General features: G+C 36.8%; 1 long non-coding RNA gene across 2 annotated transcripts in view; it reads right to left on the bottom strand.

The window, feature by feature from the left end:
* Nucleotides 1-1,522: 1,522 nt before the first annotated feature.
* Nucleotides 1,523-20,944, bottom strand: part of LOC145578847 (uncharacterized) — a 29,550-nt gene continuing 10,128 nt past the window's right edge. Inside the window, exons 3-4 of one of the 2 annotated variants that reach the window (XR_014098929.1) lie at nucleotides 3,423-3,486; nucleotides 1,523-1,795 (exon numbers count right to left, since the gene is read on the bottom strand). This is a non-coding gene — a long non-coding RNA (uncharacterized LOC145578847). The remainder of the gene's footprint in view (nucleotides 1,796-3,422; nucleotides 3,487-20,944) is intronic. The other variant, XR_014098930.1, reaches the window with a different exon arrangement.

The following is a 20,944-nucleotide window of genomic DNA, read 5'->3' as shown; positions in this document are numbered from 1 at the left end:
TCCTCATTTAGGGAATCTGTGAAACATGAAGGGTGGTGTAAGGCGATGAAATAAGAAATTGATGCTCTTGAATGAAATGGCACGTGGACATTGGAGGACTTACCTCCAGGTAAGAAGGCTATTGGTAGTGGTTGGGTGTATAAAATTAAATATACATCTACAGGTGAAGTAGAGCGACTTAAAGGTCGTCTTGTTGTGTATTGCAATTGACAGGTTGTAGGTGTTGATTATAACGAGACTTTTGCCCCTGTGGCAAAAATGGGGACTGTTAGACTTTTTCTTTCTGTTGCTGCTTCTTTAAATTGGGAGTTGCATCAAATGGGTGTTCATAATTCCTTTCTTCATGGTGATTTGGAGGAGGAGGTGTATATGCTGTAACCTCCAGGTTATAACTGTCCTACTCCAGGGAAGGTTTGTAGGTTGCGTAAGTCTCTATATGGTCTAAAACAGGCTCTTCAACAGTGGTTTTCTAAATTGTCTAATGCCTTGAAGTCGTATGGTTTCAAGCAATCGTATGCAGATTATTCATTATTCAGTTATATTCAGGGATCAGTCTCTCTGCATGTACTTGTCTATGTTGATGATCTTATTATTGCCGGTTCTTCTCATGATGCGATTATTCGTTTTAAATCGTATTTGAATACATGTTTTCATATGAAAGATCTTGGTGTGTTGAAGTATTTTTTGGGCATTGAAGTTGCTCGTGGTCCGGAAGGTAAATTTTTATCTCAGCGTAAATATGCTTTAGATGTATTATCTGAGGCAGGTATGTTAGGTTGTAAGCCTATTGATACACTTATGGAGCAAAACCATCGTCTGGCATATGCCGAGGGGGAGCCATTCTCTCAACCGGATTAGTATCATCGCTTAGTTGGGCGACTTGTTTATTTATCTGTCACTCGTCCAGAGTTAAGTTATTCTATTCATACTCTTGCATAGTTTCTGAGTAACCCGCAGGTGCAACATTGGGATGCAGCTATCAGGGTACTACGCTCACTACTACAAAATGCGTGTTTTTTGGACGCTTTTTAGGCCTTTTTTCGACGCTAAAAAGCGTCGAAAAATAATTTCTCGACGCTGCAAAAAAGCGTCGCAAATCCAAGAGTCGAAAATTTTTCGGAGACACAAAAAAGCGTCGAGATTCTCGACGCTTTTTATTGTCCAAACTAATATACGAAGCGTCCAAAATCACGTATTTCGCGCATTATCCCAAATGTATGTAGTTTTTTAGCGACACTTTTTCCTGTCCACATAATCAAATTTTGCGACGCTTTTTGTTGTCTTGCGTTTATTCGTGTCAGCCTATGGTATGGCGGGAAAGTCTTTGAAATTTGAAAATGTGCAATTATGTAGACATTAAAAAGCGTCTAGATTTTTTTTTTAAGATTTTTTTTTTCTTTTTTTTCCTTTTATTAAATTATTACCATCATATACATTATAGTTATTTAAATTTATCATAAATTAAATTAATAACATTAAAATTAAAATAAACAAATATTCAATATAACAAGTTTAGATCAGATTAAAAAAAAACAATAATTAATCAACAATAATAAGAGTATGTTGCTAACAATTACCAAATTTATAAATAAAAGAAAACATCAACACGATTAACTAAAATAAAAAAAAAGTCGCATATTATAGTAGCTTGTCCCTAAATAAATACATCACTAATATAAATAAGACCAAAAACCAAAATAGATAGATGATGGCGTTATAGACAATATAGTCGCTTGTTTTGATGCTCAAGTGTCCCGACCTATTCTCTTGTTGCTCCTACATTGCCTTTTCCAATCTTAAAAAAAAAAAAAAAAAAGTATAAATTAGTACATTACACAATATAGCCTTATACACACACACACACACACAAGCTCAAAATTATATTGGCTTATACACACCCACACACACACATCACTTTCTCAGTCCAAAACTATCCCAGTTGCTAACAAAATAAAGAATTATATTGGGTATCAACAATTTTCCACAAGGAATGTAAAAGCAGGAACTGTTTCTGCTATATCAACTAATCATCTCCTATCAGCCTGAATTTTGCAGCAGCAAAGAGCTTTTCACATATTAGGTATTACAGCATGGCATCAAACATAATGTCTAAAAAACAAATGAACAAAAACTAATACTCTGCATTTCTCTATATGTGAAAAGCATGGCATCACAGTAGGAAATAGCACATTAAGGAGAAAGAAGAGTGTAACAGAAACTTTTCCTTTTCATTTATCACATTAAGAAATAGCACATAACAGTAGGCTTTGAATTTTATGGGTTTGTGATATATATGAAAAGGAAGAATGTTAACTGATAATTATTGGAAACGAATGATTAATTCAGATGATCATAATTTTTGATGCTGTATTTCATAATTCCCAAATGATGACACTCCTCAAGATAGCCCTTAAACGAGTTAAAAAGTTAAAATAATTATATATTTATTCCAACTTATCCCAAAAAAGCAATTTACATAAGATGAGTGAAATGCTAATTATTAATACATGTTATTCAGAGGTTAAGTCCTTCAATCAATAGCAGGATATAATTGGTCAAAACTTAATATTACAATCTGCCTGACATACTTCAAAAATACTCTGTTAGTGGTCACACTCAAAACTTGATATATGCACATAGGAATGTCAACAAATACCAGGAACATTTCTGAAGCATCCCAGCCATACTAGCAGTCTACAGCAACCCCAGTTCAGAACTCAGTATAATTCAAACAACCGCAGTTCAGAACTCAGTATAATTGCCAGATAAATATCTTGCCATAAAAAACCAAAACCCCAGATTAAAACTCAAAATTTTAATAGCCAAACAAAATGATGAACTTCTTGCAATTAAACCAAAACCCAGATCTTAATTGTTTTCAAATCACAAAACTATACTACTCCACAAAAATCAATTTGAACAGAACACCAGCTTTAGAGAATATACACAGCAAGCTTAAGCAATAAAATTTTATTTATTTTTTGCTATCATACTCAAATATAGCTTTCAAGCTCTCAAATTACAAGAAATTAAAGAGTTCAAAAATAAGGATCCCCAAAAATCACACTGAACATCCAAACATACACAGATGCAATTGTAACATTCAAACATCATAGTATATGAATCAAATACAGTATATAAAGCAAGAGAGGGTAGCAAAAACATACAACTGTCCACGGCCTTACATGTAGTGTCGTAGATAGTGAACAAAAAAAGGAAAGTTGAGGCATGAAGCTATTCAAATCCAACTAACTCACACACATCCATTTTGGTAATCTATCTTTGCTAGACAACAGTAGGAGTCTACTAGGACTGCATATATAGACTAAATATAAAATTTATAAAATCGAGACTTTACTCAACCATAACAAAATCAGACAAGATTATGCATATATCGATGTTTGATGCAATGAAAATCGTACCTTAATAAACTTTGGCTTGTCTAAAACCACAAGCGAAATGTAACTCTCAACCAGAAATCTACAGCTACAGCAACATCAAAGGAAAAATCTGTTTATAAAGAAAAATTTTAGCCTCATGCTTCCCTCCAAACATCATAGAGTTGTTTAAATATTATGCAAATCATTTATGACAAGTTATTTAACAGTGTTCCACCTTAGAAGTAAGCTTTCTGCACATAAATTTCTGTCAATTATGTAAATTCATACATTGCTTACTTTTACCACTAAGAGGCAATTGTCATCACCGAGCAATTGTCAATATTTCAGATTCTTGATCCAAAATAAGAGCTAAAAAAATATAGGCAATGAAAGAGAACTAGGCTAGGGGAGGCAGTAGTGATCAGATTGTAGCCAACATTAGTGTTTCAGATTGGTATCCTTATCGACGTGTCTATTTGTTGGAATTATTTTTACCCTACTAAAACAAAATAAAAGTGTATACCAAGACAAATAAACAAGACCCCACATAACTACGTAGTATATATTTTCTTCTATATAACCGCAATATGAGGTTGAATAGAAATGTTTGATGGTGCAAAAGTTGCAATATCTATACATCAAGAGATCTTTCAAGAAGATAAATGAAAGCCTCAAATTTAATGAAAAGCCACAAGTACCAAATAACAGTAAACTCAGCTATACATTTAGTTCTATCATGATTAAAAAATTAGGCAGAACACACATAAATTAGCTACTTTCATTCACTATCTAAATTATAAATCTATTCATATACTTCATTTATTTTATACAGACAAATAAGTCATCCATAACAAAGAATCCTAAATATCATAAAATTAAAGCAGTTTTGGATAATCTATGGGCATGTGCCCATTGCTGCCACATTGTTTTACTGATGGAGTGTCATGGATCCTATGTATAGATCTTTTATCAAATCTTAATTCTACTTCGTCACTCACAAAGAAAAAGGTGTATATCCTTTGAGCAAGATGTGATACCCAAGTGTAAATTGTCTAGCTAGACAAAATATGCACAATGCGGAGATTGGCACTGAAAGTAACAAAATTCATGGGGTAAGGAATTGAAGGGGTCCTTGTAAAGACTACAATGATTCCCAAACATCATGCAATATGCATGTGTAAGAAGGGAAAAGCAACGAGTCAAACTCTATTTTTCCTACAATACAATAACGAATAAATTGAGAATATCAAAATATGATAGAAGAAAAACAAAGTGATCAAATCTTAAATAACTGAGCACCCAGATGGGGAAGCTGAGAGGAAAAGGAAAAAAGAACGATAGGAACCACATTAGGTGGAAAAAATGGAATTGGGGAAACTAAAGACAAAGGATATTGCTAGATACAGTCCATGTAAAACTACTGTGTTTCAACTTCCAATATAGCATATTTAAGGGGGAAATCATAAAGTTTGATTTCATCTCTGAGATAAAGCCCAATATTAGACCAAATTCACTGTCCCAAAATCAATCTCACTGTCCTCCTCTTATATATAGAGTTGTAGACACCCATTTGTGTCTCCCCAAAACCAAACCCGGTGATGAATACCTGTCGCGTCAAACCATAATCGAATGAGGTGAAAGTGTGAAAAGTCAAGTGTTGCGGTTAGTTTTTATTAAAATCTTTCTTTTTGTTTTCGAAAACCCACTCTATTTTATAAAAACGTCCATTTCAGTTTATTTTGGTCCATGATAAGGGTCCAATAATGGTGTAGTTGGATGGGGCTTTAAAAGACCTTTCCAACGATATATTATAAGCCCAATTCCGATGAATAATGAGGAACTTATGGCCAAAATACTAAACTGGACCCAAACCAGATTTTACCTACGACTCAATGATCATGAGGAGGGTCCAAAGGTTTAATCCTATTCCTAAACTATTTAGGATTGATTAGAATCTTCTATAAGTTTCTAAAATATCTTAATTATCCTTTTTTAAAAAGATAAGATCATGGAATTTGATTTGAATATAAACTTTCCTTTTTTAAAACTTTCCTAATTGTATTCGGATTTAAAGATGTTCAAAGATAGTCAGATATTATTTTCGTGCCTCATATTTTTTATCTAAATTTTATATGGTTAGATAGATCTTGAAATTATCTTTCCAATGATATATTATAATAATAATTCCGAGCTATAACGAAAAAGATATGAAGGATATACGAAACTCTATCCAAAACTGACACTGTCCCACTATTTCGTCCATATATTTTTATCTACAAAAGATTTTAATCTGATTCCAATTTCATTAGAAATTAGACTTCAAGAGCTTTCCAACGACATATTATATGACTTATTTGGACTTCTAGATCAAAAGATATGATTAAAACAAAATCCGCAAAAAATATCTTGTCGCGAAACGACAGTTTTGTCGCCTCGCGACAGACTCTGTCGCCTGGCGACAAGGTCGGTTTGTTAGCGACAGAGTGGAGTTTTATTCCTTATCAAATTCTATGTTTTTCCGGACTATTTTTCTTATAAATAGGGTCCGAATTCCTGTTTTCAGAAATCATTCACAATCATCAACTCTTTCTTAATTCTCTCTATTCCCTCTCAAGAATTACTTAATTCTTATTTTTCCCTCTCTTTCTAAACTAGCTTTACAAACAATATTCCGCATTCACAAGATCTTGAATCTCTTAGCCAAGTTCGAAGTTGCCTTCGCCCTAGACGTGAAAGGTTGATAATTTCTGAGGGTTTGGTCCAAATCTAGTCTAAACTTTATTTAATTTGATTTCAATTTGATTCTTTAATTATTCTTTATTATTTTCATTGAAGTTTACTAACTTGTGTATTTTGTTATTAGAAAGAGGTACGAGGCTTCAAAGTAAGTAGATTAGCTTACTCTCTATTTCTTTCACAATGTAGAAAGCATGTTTATTATTGTTTAATTCCTAGTATCATGTTAGGATGCTTTTAATGCTTTCTATTATCATGTTAGGATGTTATTTTATGCTTTCTAGTGTCATGTTTAGGGTGCCTTTAATCTTTTCTAATGTCATGTTATCATGTTAGTACCATGTTAGGTTTAAAGCTTTGATCTTTATTGTTTAGTGACATGCTAAGGTTTGTTATTAATCTTGTTAGTATCATGCCTAGGATCTTGCTATTATTTTTAAGCTTTATTATGCCTTATCATGCTATTATCATTATTGTTATTGTTTATTATTATGTTGCTTGATATATTTTATTGTTATTGCTTGATCTCACCTTTTATGATTGTTAAAGGGAATTTGTACTTGAAATCACGCTTAATAAGATAATTAATAATTTGGTTTAGGCTAAAGTGATTTTAACTCAAGTGATCGCCAATAATAGTATTATTTGTGCATTAATATTCAACCAACATAGATAAACAGGGTAGGTTTAATATAATGTTTGTATGTTATTCGAAAAGCGCACATGAATACGAGCAGAACAAAGTAGAGGCCTATTTTATAGGGCGGGTCCTTTCTTTTGTAGATTGGATTCGTACCCTCATCCCCGGACCCTATTTGGTTCAAGACCTTATGGAGTAGTTGATGGTCCTTTTGGATTGTCTTTTGGGTTTACAAGTTCCTAAAACTTGTTGGCGACTCTTTTTGCTCTTTTTCTTTCCCTTTGGAACGCCACCGTACTTTAGTGTATGATCACAGTGGGGTTCAAGTTTGGGGTTATCATAATGCTTGAAATATTCCCTACAAGAGAGTTAAGAAACGTTCTGCGATTCCAAAATATATCAAGCAACATAATAATAAACAATAACAATATCAAAACGTTCTGCGATTCCAAATCATTCTTATAACGTCGATACCTGCAAACTAATCATTAGTTAAACAGATAAGAGAGTTAAGAAACGCGTATCTTGCACTGTCGAGCACACGTCTCTGAACGTAACCATTTTCTGTTGCTTCATTTGTTGTTTGTGACAACCTCCACAATATTTCGTGAACGCCATCATTGAAAATAACCGTATGTCGTCGTCTTCAATATTCTTGGTGACAATCCTCCACAATATTTCGGGAACATCGTCGAAAATAACTGTATGTCGTCATCTTCAGGGTTGTGGCCGTACGTTGCCACGGCAGTGCATCGCCGCTATAGACAATCTCTTCTTTACCTTGAGGGACCGTCGAAGGTGACCTTACTTCGCCATCTTCAAATTTTGTGACAACTCTCCACATCCTAGGGAACGCTGTCTATCATTGCTGGGGAGGATTTCTATTTATATTCCTGAAATTTATTTAGTTTTGGCAATTATTTAGAATGAGCGGATGAGACTTGAGAAATTCTAAGTATTTCATGTGCGTGATTTGATTCACATTATTGTCATATGCATTAAAAGGTCCTCATGGGAGCACCCCATGAGTCAATCCATAGGAATTTTACACGTAGGAAATTTGAGAAATATCTTTCATGACTAGAATCGAAAAGATGATGCGAAATCTGGAAAATTCGAAGAACACAGAAACTTGCCAAGGCATGTAAGAACTAGCGTCTAGAAAACAGGGCTTGTCGCCCGTAAAAAGTTTTTGTCGCCTGGCGACAGAAGCTTTTTTGCGGCGACAGTCCCTGTAGTCTGGCGCCAAGTTCTTCCAATACCGAGCCAGGGGTCTGCCTTCTTGCTTTGACCATTTCTAGCATTGTTGGCTTGATTTTGCTTATTGATTGAGTCCTTTTCTCACTTTTCTGAACCCATATGTGTTCTACATATGGATATAACCCTCTGGGGGTTCATGCTTCACCTGCCCAATGGAATATCCCACTATCATGTGCAAAGTTCAGATTTGGGTACGTGCAAAGTTTGTGAATCCACCAAACCATGGAGTCGAGTCCGATTTCATCTCGCACTCGCGGAATCCTGTCCATTCGCTCCAACCCTCCCGGTAGGCTTGTGTGCAATGCATATGGATTCTTAACCATGGACCTTTTTGACTTAACCCATATCCTCGAACTTTAGAGAACTAGAGCCATGGTTAGGTTGCAAACTCATCTTGTGACTGTGAACTACTTGTGCACCCTTGCTTGTATTTATTATACATGTGCTAACCGTTTGTTTGACCTGTGATTAAGACTAAATAAACTGACTAATGACTAAAAGGACTTTGTCTAATTAATTAATTTTGAATTAATTAAAGGCTAATAAATTAATCAATTCGACTTAGTACGACTTTAGGCATGTCCATTTAGAGTAAAATTACTAGAAACAGTCCAGATTAATGTTCCAGCAATGGCACAGGAATTTGGACTGTGGCGCTACAGTTTAGTGTCTGTCGCCTGGCGACAATTTTGTCGTCTGGCGACAAGCTCTAAACAGTGGCGACAGTCCTGTTGTTTTAGCGACATTCCAGTTCTCTTGCTCGAGTCATCACGACGAGTCTAATTAACAGTCTACTAATCGGATTAATCAGTTTGTTAATGGTTCAAACCATGTTTAAGTCTTTAATTGAGTTTAGGCACTTAAAGTCCCATGGTCATACACTAAGAATCAAAGACTTTGTTTAATTAATTAATTAATTAATTAATTTGAACTAATAAAAAAGCCTAAAGTCAAGTCATAGATCCATTAAGTCAACCCGGATTTTTATTCCCGCATACTGTACATGCGTCAACTTGTTTTGGTCATAGCCGGAGTTCTAGGAATAACCACGAGTCGTATAACTTATGGATCTGTAGCCCCGAGTTTTATCTTTAATTTGGCGTTGGTTTCGTCCCAATAAAAGTCACAGATTAAAAGTTATGACTAAAATACCACAGCCTGTCCAGTTTAATGCACATACGTGAAGTCTTAACTTAGTCTTTACTTGAGTCTAGTCACATAGTCTAGCCACATGGTCATGACACAAGTCTTAACATGTCACCTAAACTCACTAGTCTTAGCACACACTTTGTATATGTCGCCGTGACCATGTCTTAGGTCCATGCATGAGTCGTTCTTCCGTCATTTGAGCTGGGGGTCCATTCTATTCTTAATTCTTCCCTATTTCTCCATCTCCATCATTCTTTCTCCATACATATCATTCCCTTCATTTTTTCATGATCTCTTCCCATCTATGCATGTTGAATCGAGTTCGAGTTATGTGATTGACAATAATAATAATAAAAAAAGGAGTAATGATGAGACAAAATACAAGGCAAGCTTTTCACTAAGATTTCATGCTTTCTTCTTCTTTTTTCAAACCTTTCCCCAATAAGTCCAGCATAGGCACCCTTTGTCCACCTTAGATTTATTACATAGGTTTCTTATTTTGTTCCCCTTTAATAAAATGAGCGTTTCTTTCCTCGCATATGATCATTGCATTAAAAAAAAAAAAAAAAAAAAAAAAAAAAAAAAAAACGCCGAATTAAGCACAAGGTATACCAATGATTTGAGGCACCCTTTGTAGCCATATCATATCTTTCACCCTTCAAATATATAATCCTTTTCTTGATAAACCACTTTGAGCCTCGTCTAACGATAGACCTTCCTTTCTTCAACCCACATCTACTAACCTTGGGATGGGATGGTGTGTAACTTATGCAAGTTCCAAATATGAAAACTTGAGTGATCTTAAAAGAATAAAATAAAAATAAGAAAAAATGAATAAAAGTGTACAAAAGGGCAAGTGTTCCAATGTCTTTGATATAAAAATATCTTTGATAAGAACATGTCTCAGATTGCGTTTCTTATCGAGTGCTCGGTACCGTGCCTGAGAAACATGAATGCCAAGTGAGTGATAGACCGCATGATCGAGATTGCCCACACTTATAAAAAAAATGCGAATATAAAAAAATGCAAAGGCAAAATAAAAAGAAGAGCAAACAAAAAAAAGAAAGAAAGCTCAAAAATGAGAAAACTCAAGCATAAAAAATACAAAGATTCAAAAGCAAGGTTTCACACCTTGGGGGCTTATCTAGGGTCTTGAGCCTTTATCCCCTTCTTCTCTAACCTTTAGCCTAACCACGTTACAACCCTTAAAAAGACCTTTTTGAGGTATACACACACTTGTGCGAGGTTCGGCTAGAGCTACGTTTGGCCTGATTCCTAACGGATACGTAGGCAACCTCACATTGAGGTGCGGCCATAATAAAAATGCATTCATTTTCACATTCACACACTTACACCATGATCATATCAAGGGATTTCCAATGCTCATCCTTATTTACTTAGAGCTAGACTTGGGGGCTTGATCCTTACATCATTAGCCTACCTAGCCTAAGAGTCATCATCATTTGACTCTTATCAAATAATACTTTTCCATACACTTAGCCTTTGCAGCTTAACTTTAGTGTCACTTTCACACACATCACAGATACATGACCAAATAGACTCCCAATTAGGAACCCTTTGTCATGAAATCTTAACATAATGATGAAGCATGCTTTGTCATATCACACATCACTCATCACTTATAATCATCATTGTATCAAAGTATGAAGTGCTTAACCTCCGTGCCTAAGTTACCTAAATACTTTCATAATCGAGTCAACTAAGATAGTTTAGGAGGAAATAATCCTTGAAACTTGAGGGACAATATTGAACGCATATACTTGATTAAGCTCATTCAACATGCACCATTAAAAACTTCGATTCTTTTTCACGTCTTTCTTTTTTCGGGAGAAAGTCGGTACCCTCTACAAAAATGACGGAAAATTTTGCTTTTTTTTGCACATCACACACGAGTCATGTACATTGAGTCATGTTGTGTCATATCACATCGAGTTGAGTCTAACACATGTGTCAAACTATTTGAGTTAAGTCATGTTTAGTCAATGAGTCAAGAAACACTAAGCCTTAGGTCAACCCTAATATAAGATAATAAAATATGAGCAAAGTCCTATAGTCTAAAATATAGATGCAGGTACATTCCAGCGAGCAAGAATATTCCCGGATTTTTTCGAAAAAAACCGCGAATATAGATGTATGAAACTTTTCCAAGATGAGAGAAGTTTGAGCAAATTATATGGAGATGAAGAGCCTTAGTTTGCAAAAGATTTGAGCAGATTTGGTTGAAAGGAAACGACCAAATTGAAAGTTCGGAGCGATATCGCGGCGACAGGCACTTTTGGCTTGCGCTGGTGCAGCGACAGGTCACGTGGCTTCATGATGTGGTCATATAGACCTGGCTCAACAATTTTGGGTTCCTTGGTACGCCAGTTAGCCCCTATAAGCAATTTGACATGATTTAGTCAGTTTGATTGCAATCACAATAAGTGATCGACCTGACAAAAGATCGTCTCACTCAGCTTAAAGCGCCTAAGTATTGGCTCATCGCAAGCACCAAAGTAATGGTTCACAACGATTTCCTAGGATGGAAGAAGATTTGATGATTCGAGATGACGAAGCCTTCAACAGGGGGCTTTAAGATTAAAAAGAGTCTATTGCTTGGATTTGAGAAGGGCGGTTTGAGATGAAGCGACCTTCAATAGCTTTCACTATGATTGGGGAGGTTATTATTAGATTTGAGAAGAACGATTCAAGATGAAGCGGTCTTTGATAGCTTTCGCTAAGATTGAGGAAGTTATCACTTGATTTGGAGAAGATAGCACGAGATGGGCGATCTTCGACGACCTTCGCTAAGATTGTGGAAGTTGTCATCAAGATTTGAGAAGATAGCACGAGATGGGCGATCTTCGACGACCTTCGCTAAGATTGTGGAAGTTGTCACCAAGATTTGAGAAGATAGCACAAGATGGGCGATCTTCGACAATGTCCGCTAAGATTGTGGAAGTTGTCACCTAGATTTGAGAAGAGCGGTTCGTGATGAGGCGGTCTTCGATGACATTCACTAAGATTGTGGAAGTTGTCACCTATATTTGAGAAGAGCGGTTCGTGATGAGGGGGTCTTCGATGACATTCGCTATGATTGTGAAGGTTGTCACCATGATTCAAGGAAAAGCTCGAGATGTAGCAGCAATGATAGACAGCGTTCCCTAGGATGTGGAGAGTTGTCACAAAATTTGAAGATGGCGAAGTAAGGTCACCTTCGACGGTCCCTCAAGGTAAAGAAGAGATTGTCTATAGCGGCGATGCACTGCCGTGGCAACGTAAGGCCACAACCCTGAAGATGACGACATACAGTTATTTTCGACGATGTTCCCGAAATATTGTGGAGGATTGTCACCAAGAATATTGAAGACGACGACATACGGTTATTTTCAATGATGGCGTTCACGAAATATTGTGGAGGTTGTCACAAACAACAAATGAAGCAACAGAAAATGGTTACGTTCAGAGACGTGTGCTCGACAGTGCAAGATACGCGTTTCTTAACTCTCTTATCTGTTTAACTAATGATTAGTTTGCAGGTATCGACGTTATAAGAATGATTTGGAATCGCAGAACGTTTTGATATTGTTATTGTTTATTATTATGTTGCTTGATATATTTTGGAATCGCAGAACGTTTCTTAACTCTCTTGTAGGGAATATTTCAAGCATTACGATAACCCCAAACTTGAACCCCACTGTGATCATACACTAAAGTACGGTGGCGTTCCAAAGGGAAAGATAAAGAGCAAAAAGAGTCGCCAACAAGTTTTAGGAACTTGTAAACCCAAAAGACAATCCAAAAGGACCATCAACTACTCCATAAGGTCTTGAACCAATCAGGGTCCGGGGATGAGGGTACGAATCCAATCTACAAAAGAAAGGACCCGCCCTATAAAATAGGCCTCTACTTTGTTCTGCTCGTATTCATGTGCGCTTTTCGAATAACATACAAACATTATATTAAACCTACCCTGTTTAATCTATGTTGGTTGAATATTAATGCACAAATAAAACTATTATTGGCGATCACTTGAGTTAAAATCATATTAGCCTAAACCAAATTAATAATTATCTTATTAAGCGTGATTTCAAGTACAAATTCCCTTTAAACCTGCATAAAAGGTGTGATCAAGCAATAACAATAAAATAAAACAAGCAACATAATAAATAAATCAATAACAATAATAACGATGATAATAGCATGATAAGGCATAATAAAGCTTAATAACAATAGCATGATCCTAGGCATGATACTAACAAGATTAATAACAAATCCTAGCATGTCACTAAGCAATAAAGATCAAAGCTTTAAACCCAACATGGTACTAACATGATATTAGAAAGAGTAAAGGCACCCTAAACATGATACTAGAAAGCATAAAAAGCGTCCTAACATGATACTAGAAAGCATTAAAAGCGTCCTAACATGACACTAGGAATTAAACATAATAAACATGCTTTCTACATTGAAAGATAGTAATAAGATTACATACTTTGAAGCCTCGTACCTCTTTCTAATAACAAAATACACAAGTTAGTAAACTTCAATGAAAATCAATAAAGAACAATTAAAGAATTAAAGAATTAAATTGAAATCAAACTAAATAAAGTTTTGACTAGTTTTGGACCAAACCCTCAGAAAATATTAAACCTTGCACGTCTAGGGCGAAGGCAACTTCGAACTTGGCTAAGAGACTCTAAGTCTTGTGAATGCGGAATATTGTATGTAAAAAGCTAGTTTAGAAATAGAGAAAGAAGAAAGAAAGCATGTATTGCTTAAGAGAGAATAGAGAGAATTAAGGAAGAGAATTGAGAATATTGTTTGTAGATGATTTTGAAAACAGGGACTCGGACGCTATTTATAATGAAAATAATCCGGAAAAACATAGAATTTGATAAGGAATAAAACTCCACGCTGTCGCCAGGAACTAACTCTGTCGCGAGGCGACAGAGTCTGTCGCGAGGCGACAGAGTCTGTCGCGAGGCGACAGAGTCTGTCGCGAGGCGACAGAGTCTGTCGCGTGGCGACAGACTTGTCGTTTGGCGACAGCCTGTATTAGCGCGTTTTTCTTCACGCGGAATCCGATCTTTAATCAACTTGATCTACGGAATCCGTACAGAAGATAAAATACGTATTTTTAAGATAACAAAACAATATTTTATTCCAAATAAAAATCTTTTAAAAATAATTAATTATTAAATCTAACAATATCAGAATTAAAAGGAACTTTCTAGGAACTTCTAGAAAACTATAATTAATCCTAATAATTTTAGGAATAACAATTAATATTGGGCCCTCCTCTAGATCATTGGGCCGTATTAAAACAAATAACTGGGCCCAGTTTAGTATTTTGGCCATAACTTCCTCAATATTCATCGGAATCGGGCTCATAACATATCGTTGGAAAGGTCTTTTCAAGCCCCATCCATCTACACCATTATTGGACCCTTATTATGGACCAAAATAAACAGAAATGGACGTTTTCATAAAATAGGGTCATTTTCAAAAACAGAGAGAGAAGAATTTAATTAAAACTAAACCGCAACACTTGGCTTTCGAATCACTTTCACCTAATTCGATAATAACACAACGTGCAAGGCATTCATCACTGGGTTTGGTTTTGGGGAGACACAAATGGGTGTCTACAGAAGCCCCCACTTTGACTGAGTTTGGAGAAACTTATGTTTCGAAAACAAAAGTCAAAGTATCGATAGGGACGGAGAATGATTCAAAATGTTCTGCAATTCCAAATCATTCTTATAACGCCGATACCTGCAAAACTAATCATTAGTTAAACAGATAAAAGAGTTAAGAAACGCGTATCTTGCACCGTCGAGCACACGTCTCTGAACGTAACCATTTTGTTGTTGCTTCGTATGTTGTTTGTGACAACCTCCACAGTGCCTCGTGAACGCCATCGTTGAAGATAACCATATGTCGTCGCCTTCAATATTCTTGGTGACAATCCTCCACAGTATTTCGGGAACATCGTCGAAAATAACTGTATGTCGTCATTTCCTGGGTGTGGCCATATGTCGCCACAGCAGTATGTCGCCGCTATAGACAATCTCTTCTTTACCTTGAGGGACCGCCGAAGTTGACCTTGCTTCGCCATCTCCACTATTTGTGACACTACCTCGTCACGACCGTACTTCGCCGCTAAACAATTCCTCTCTATGTTGAGACATTGCCAAAGAATCACTTTACCTATTAACCCTTAATATCATTATTTATCATTGTTTGTTATATTTGTGCCAGTACTTTGGTGCTTTTGCCTTTGCAAACCATTACTTTGGCGCGTTTACTGAACCAATATTTCGGTGCCTTGAACCATTATTTCGATGCCTTGAACCATTATTTCGGTGCCTTATTACGAGCCAATACGTAGGCGCTTTAAGCTAAAGTGAGACGATCTTTCATCAAGTCGATCACTCAGTGCATTTTGATCAAGCTGACTAAATCATGTCAATTGCTCAAAGGGGCTAACTGGCGTACCAAGGAACCCAAATTACTAAAATGGACCCACAAAACCATAAGGAAGAGCCCAGCACTCTGTCGCCGCTCCAGCGCCGACCAGAAGTGCCTGTCGCGAGCTTTCGCATCTGTCGCCGCGCGACAGAGTCTGTCGCCTCGCGACAATTCTGTCGTTTGGCGGCAGAATCGGGGTTTTAAACCCGTCTTCTTCTTCTTTCTCATTTCGCTGCTCTGCTTCACAAACTTCGCGAAAATTTCAATCTACTCGTTCTTGCTCATTTCTCAACCAAATTCGCTCAAACTTGTTGCAAATCGAAGCTTTTCTTATCTATTTTCCCGATCTATGTAAGTTTTGCTCAAACTCTACTCAGTTTTTGATGAATTACGCGTTCTTGTTCGCGAATTTTCCGAAAAATTCGAAAATCATTTTGCTTAATTTGCTTTGCTCGTTGAATTTTATGCCTTGAATTTGTTTAATTATGCTTGTATATTACTTTGGGAGTATTTTGAGACTTGTTTGACTCAATTTGGTGAAGAAATAAACAATTCACCATTGTAGGACCTCTCAAGGTCGTGAAGAACAATGTGAGTCGTTCTTTGCATTTTGACTGCTTTTACTTGTACAATTTGTCACAATATTCATCATATGTTTGCAAGAAATTGTTTATTTGCTCAAAGAAAACTTCCATGCTTGTTTGAGATTTTGCTCTGTTTTAGTACTACGTACTCTGTTTTTTTTTTTTTTTTTTTTATATACCATCCTTATGTTGGCTTTATAATTGTTATTGACTTTGGCTATTTTGGCAGTTCTCTCGTGAGGTGGTGATGGCTATGGCCAGGTGCATTGACGCCTTTCGCAGCCAGCTTGTGAGGTTGCGGAACCGTGCTACCTGTCGTAGCAACGACGCTGAGGAGGTATTACTTTTACTTTTACTGCTTTTGGCTTTATTTTCGTTGCATTTGCTAACTTTGATTTACTTTTGCAGGGGCAGCCTATTCCTTCTCCACGCACTCGATCGAGGCCCGAGCCTAGGAGGGAGACTACTAGGTCCGACTCGAGGCGTCGCCGGACTACTTCTGGTGGTCGAGGTGGTCGTTCTAAGGCCGCCGCTGTAGAGGATTCGGCGTCATCACCTGAGGACATTCCGACCGGGCCGACCGTTCGAGGTGGGATGGGTGGTGGGACATACGAGTTTGGCTCGTCGTCACAGCAGCCTTTGCAGCCCCAGCCTCTTTCCGTCGGGTTTCAGGGCGAGGTTAGATGGCCTGGTCCTGAGCTGCAGTTTGCGCCGTCTGGTGGTCCAGGGGGCGATGATGGACATACTCCACGGAGTAGGACATTTTTCGATACATTCGGCATCCCTCGCGACTTGCGACCTCCGGCGCCATAGTTGTACCTGTGTTTATTTATTGTTGACCTTTGTAGGACTTTGTCTATTTTATTCATATGACTTATGTACCAGACACTTGTATATATATATGCATTTTATTATTTATTGAACATTTTATTTACTTAGTTTGTTGCACTGTGTATGTAAGTGTGTGAGAAAGTGTAATTTTTGCGCAAAATTTTTCCGTCATTTTTAATATTAATGGAGGGTACCGACTCTCTCCCCCAAAAAAAGAAAAAGAAAATGAAGGAAAGTTTAAAATTAATTAAGCTGTAATATAATAATAATAATAATAGGAGTAATAATAATAGTAATAATAATAATAATAATAATCAAAATATTGAGGGTATGAGAAAAGGAATAGAACAGTAAGTCAAGTCAAAGTCGAAATCAAATACGTAAAAACACGGTTTCCTACGCGCAATAGGTGACGCTGCTAAGGAATAAACTGGCGCTGCGTAAACCATCTTGTCGCCACGCGACAGGCTCTGTCGCCACGCGACAATTTTGTCGCCTGGCGACAGACGCGCTTTCCTGTTTCCTACAGGAATTGAAGTCTGTCGTGCAGAAAAAGTTATAAATAGCCCCCGAATCATCCGTTTACTGCATAATTTAACCAGCTTATTAAATAGTTAATTAACTAGTAATCATGCCTTTAGCTAAAAGAACCTTTTGTGGGTACATGGATGAATGGTGTCGTCACTTGACTGCTAAAGATAAAAAAGCATTAGATCTTTCTCATATGGGGGGTATGTTTGGAGTCAAGGGGATGAGCCTTGATATTGACTTTATTTATTCTGCCATAGACTATTGGAATATTGATACTCATTGTTTTAGATTTTTTCATGATGAAATATGTCCTTTACCGGAAGAATTTGGGGCCATCATAGGTTATTATTCCACAGACCTTGCGGTAATGCCTAGAATCAATGAATATTACTATAAAGATTTCGAACACTTTTTTGATTTGAGGGGGACGGCTTTGAAACACATAGTGCATGGTAACATAGTTAATTTGACAGAATTTGCACATTATTTTTATGATAATCCCAATCCCGATTTCCGTGTCTATAAAAGAAGGGCTTTCCTTTATTGTTTATTTAACCAATTGCTCTTAGTGAGTGGCAAAGATAATAAAGAGCAATCGATAATTATATCTATTATAGAACAAGTTGAATCTGGGAGAAATCCAATGCCATTAATTGTTGGAGAGACTATGCTGTGGTTAGATGCACTAAGAAAGGATTCAAGGGCACCTTTAAGAGGTTCTCCAATCTTATTACAGGTATAAAATAATATTATTATTAATTTATCAAGAACTAAAGAATATTATTTTTACACTGTAATGTTAATTTAAATACATATTTGCAGATATGGCTCATGGAGAGGCTGAAGCTTATTAATCCTCCCGATGATATTCACACATATGTTCCAAATTGCATAGTCCGCCGAAAGAAACGATTTTTGAAAATCGGTCGCCATGAGTGGAGCAAGGTGTTCGCTGCCGGTGACTTTACCATAAACTGGATTGTTCCTTGGTGGAGGCTTGAGGCGATGATTGGTTGTAGTAACCAAGCATATTGTCGTCTCCCGAGCTTGTCGAGACTAACCTTTTACTTTCCTTGTAGAGTCATGAGACAATATGGTCTCGCACAAACCATCCCTACAGGAGATCTTCGCCGTCCTTATGAATTTCCTGTGTCACAAGAGATTCAGCGTTTTGATGGATACTGGAGTGGTAGGCCCTTATGGGAGGTGATTACCCATAAGGAACCACCTTGCTTGTCAAATAAAGTGAAGCAATGGCTTGATGGAAGATTCCAAAAACCTCAAGTTACAATTGAAAAGACCAATGTGAAGGATCGTCTAGGTGACAAGAAGGTCCCTGCTAAAGAACGCCTAGGGGAAAGAATTGAATTCAAGACTCTCATTATGCCTAGAAAGAAGAGTGCCAAGAAGAACCAAGGAAAAAGAAAAGTCGACTCTACTAAGAAGGAAGCTTGGGTAGAGAAGAAACATGGAGTCCTAGCGGAAGGAGAAACTATCTATACGAAAGTAGAGTGTAGATCTTCTAACGGTTGTTTCCTAGAGAAGATTATGGATCAAGAGGAAGAGAATGAAGACACAAATTGGAAAAGAATGAAGAAGGAGAAAAAAGATTAGAACATTGCTTTTCTTTTGATTTATTAAACAAAGTTAATTTGTTTTAGTTAATTTTTCAGCTTTTATTTTATCAATAATGTCCTTTCTTTATTATCAATAAAATTTCAGCTTTTATTTTAATTAACTTTCAATTAAAGCAATGAAAACAATTACAACATTTATTTTTCGGAGAATTAATTCGAGTACGAGAATCGAATAAATTTCAGAATACATGAAACTTGTCTAGACACTTGCAGAAGACTGGCGCTGCTATCTGATGCACTGTCGCTGGCGATTTAGCTCTGTCGCCTGGCGACAAAATTGTCGTCTGGCGACAGAGTCTATTTTCTGGCGCCAGTCTTGAAATTTTGCGGACGTGCATTTTTTACTTCGGGGATACAAAATTTGAAGGAATTAAAGTGGTCGCACCCTGTACGGGTTGCCTACGTATCCTTTATTTAAGGAATCAGGCCAAACGTAGCTCTCTTGAATGTTTCACTCAAGTACTTATGGGTAGTATTTCTTAAGTTGGTCAAGGTTTGTCATGTTTGAAAATTCATTGCCATCCATATCAGTTAATTTAGCCGCGCCTCCTGACAGGATTGTTTTGACAATATATGGTCCAGACCAATTAGGCCGGAATTTGCCTCTTGGATCTAAGACATTTTTCCTTAATGCTTTTAATACCAAGTCCCCAACCTTGATATTTCTAGTTTTGACCTTTTTGTTGAAATGTCTAGCCATGCGGGTTTGATAACATTGGGTATGATGTAGAGCTTCTAGTCGTTTTTCATCGAGTAGGATTAGCTCTTCATATCGTGTTCTAGTCCACTCAACTTCATCGAGTTTACTTTCTAACGCAATGCGTAAAGAAGGTATTTCTAACTCTACAGGTTGTACGACATCCATTCCATATACTAAATTAAATGGCGTATTTCCTGTTGATGTTCGGATTGACGTGCGATAACCCCACAATGCGAAGTGAAGTTTGTCAGGCCAATCTTTATAATTTTCAGTCATTTTCTCAATGATCGTTTTCAAATTCTTATTAGCGGCCTCAACTGCTCCATTTGCTTGAGGTCTATACGGGGAAGAATGGTGATGTTGAATACCATACTTTTGTAGCAATTCTTCACATTCTGCTTGAAAGTGAGTTCCATTGTCACTTATCATTTCATGTGGGACTCCGTATCGACAAATTATGTTTCTTTCGATAAAGAGTGCTACATGCTTGGCGGTAAGTTTAGCATATGATTGTGCTTCCACCCACTTTGTGAAGTAATCTATTGCAACCAAGATGTATTCATGGCCTCCTGTTCCGGGAGGTGTAATCTTTCCAATTATGTCTATTCCCCATGTAGAGAAAGGCCATGGTGAAGTGTAGGTGTAGAGAAGAGATGGTGGGATATGTTGCAAATTTGTGTAAATTTGACATTTTGGGCATCTTTTTACATATTAATGACAATCTTTATTCATGGTAGTCCAGTAATATCCTTCTCGCATTATCTTTTGGACTAGAATTTTGCCGTTCACATGTGTTCCGCATATACCCTCATGGATTACTCTCATAGCCCTTTGAGAATCTTTTTTGTCTACACATAATAGAGCTCGTCCCTTAGGTACCCTTTTGTGTAGTTCATTTCCTATGAGTACAAACTGGGAAGCTAAGAGTCTTAATGCTCTTTTCGCTCTTTTGTCAGCATGAGGAGGATATTCACCTTTGGTGACATAATTCAATATATCTACGAACCATGGTTCCTCCTCTGGTT

Source organism: Chenopodium album, chromosome 14 (assembly GCF_948465745.1).
Source record: "Chenopodium album chromosome 14, dcCheAlbu1.1, whole genome shotgun sequence".
In the NCBI taxonomy this organism is placed as follows: Eukaryota; Viridiplantae; Streptophyta; class Magnoliopsida; order Caryophyllales; family Amaranthaceae; genus Chenopodium; species Chenopodium album.
The sequence above is the reverse complement of the archived record's forward strand: the minus strand, read 5'-3'. Positions and strand labels throughout refer to the sequence as shown.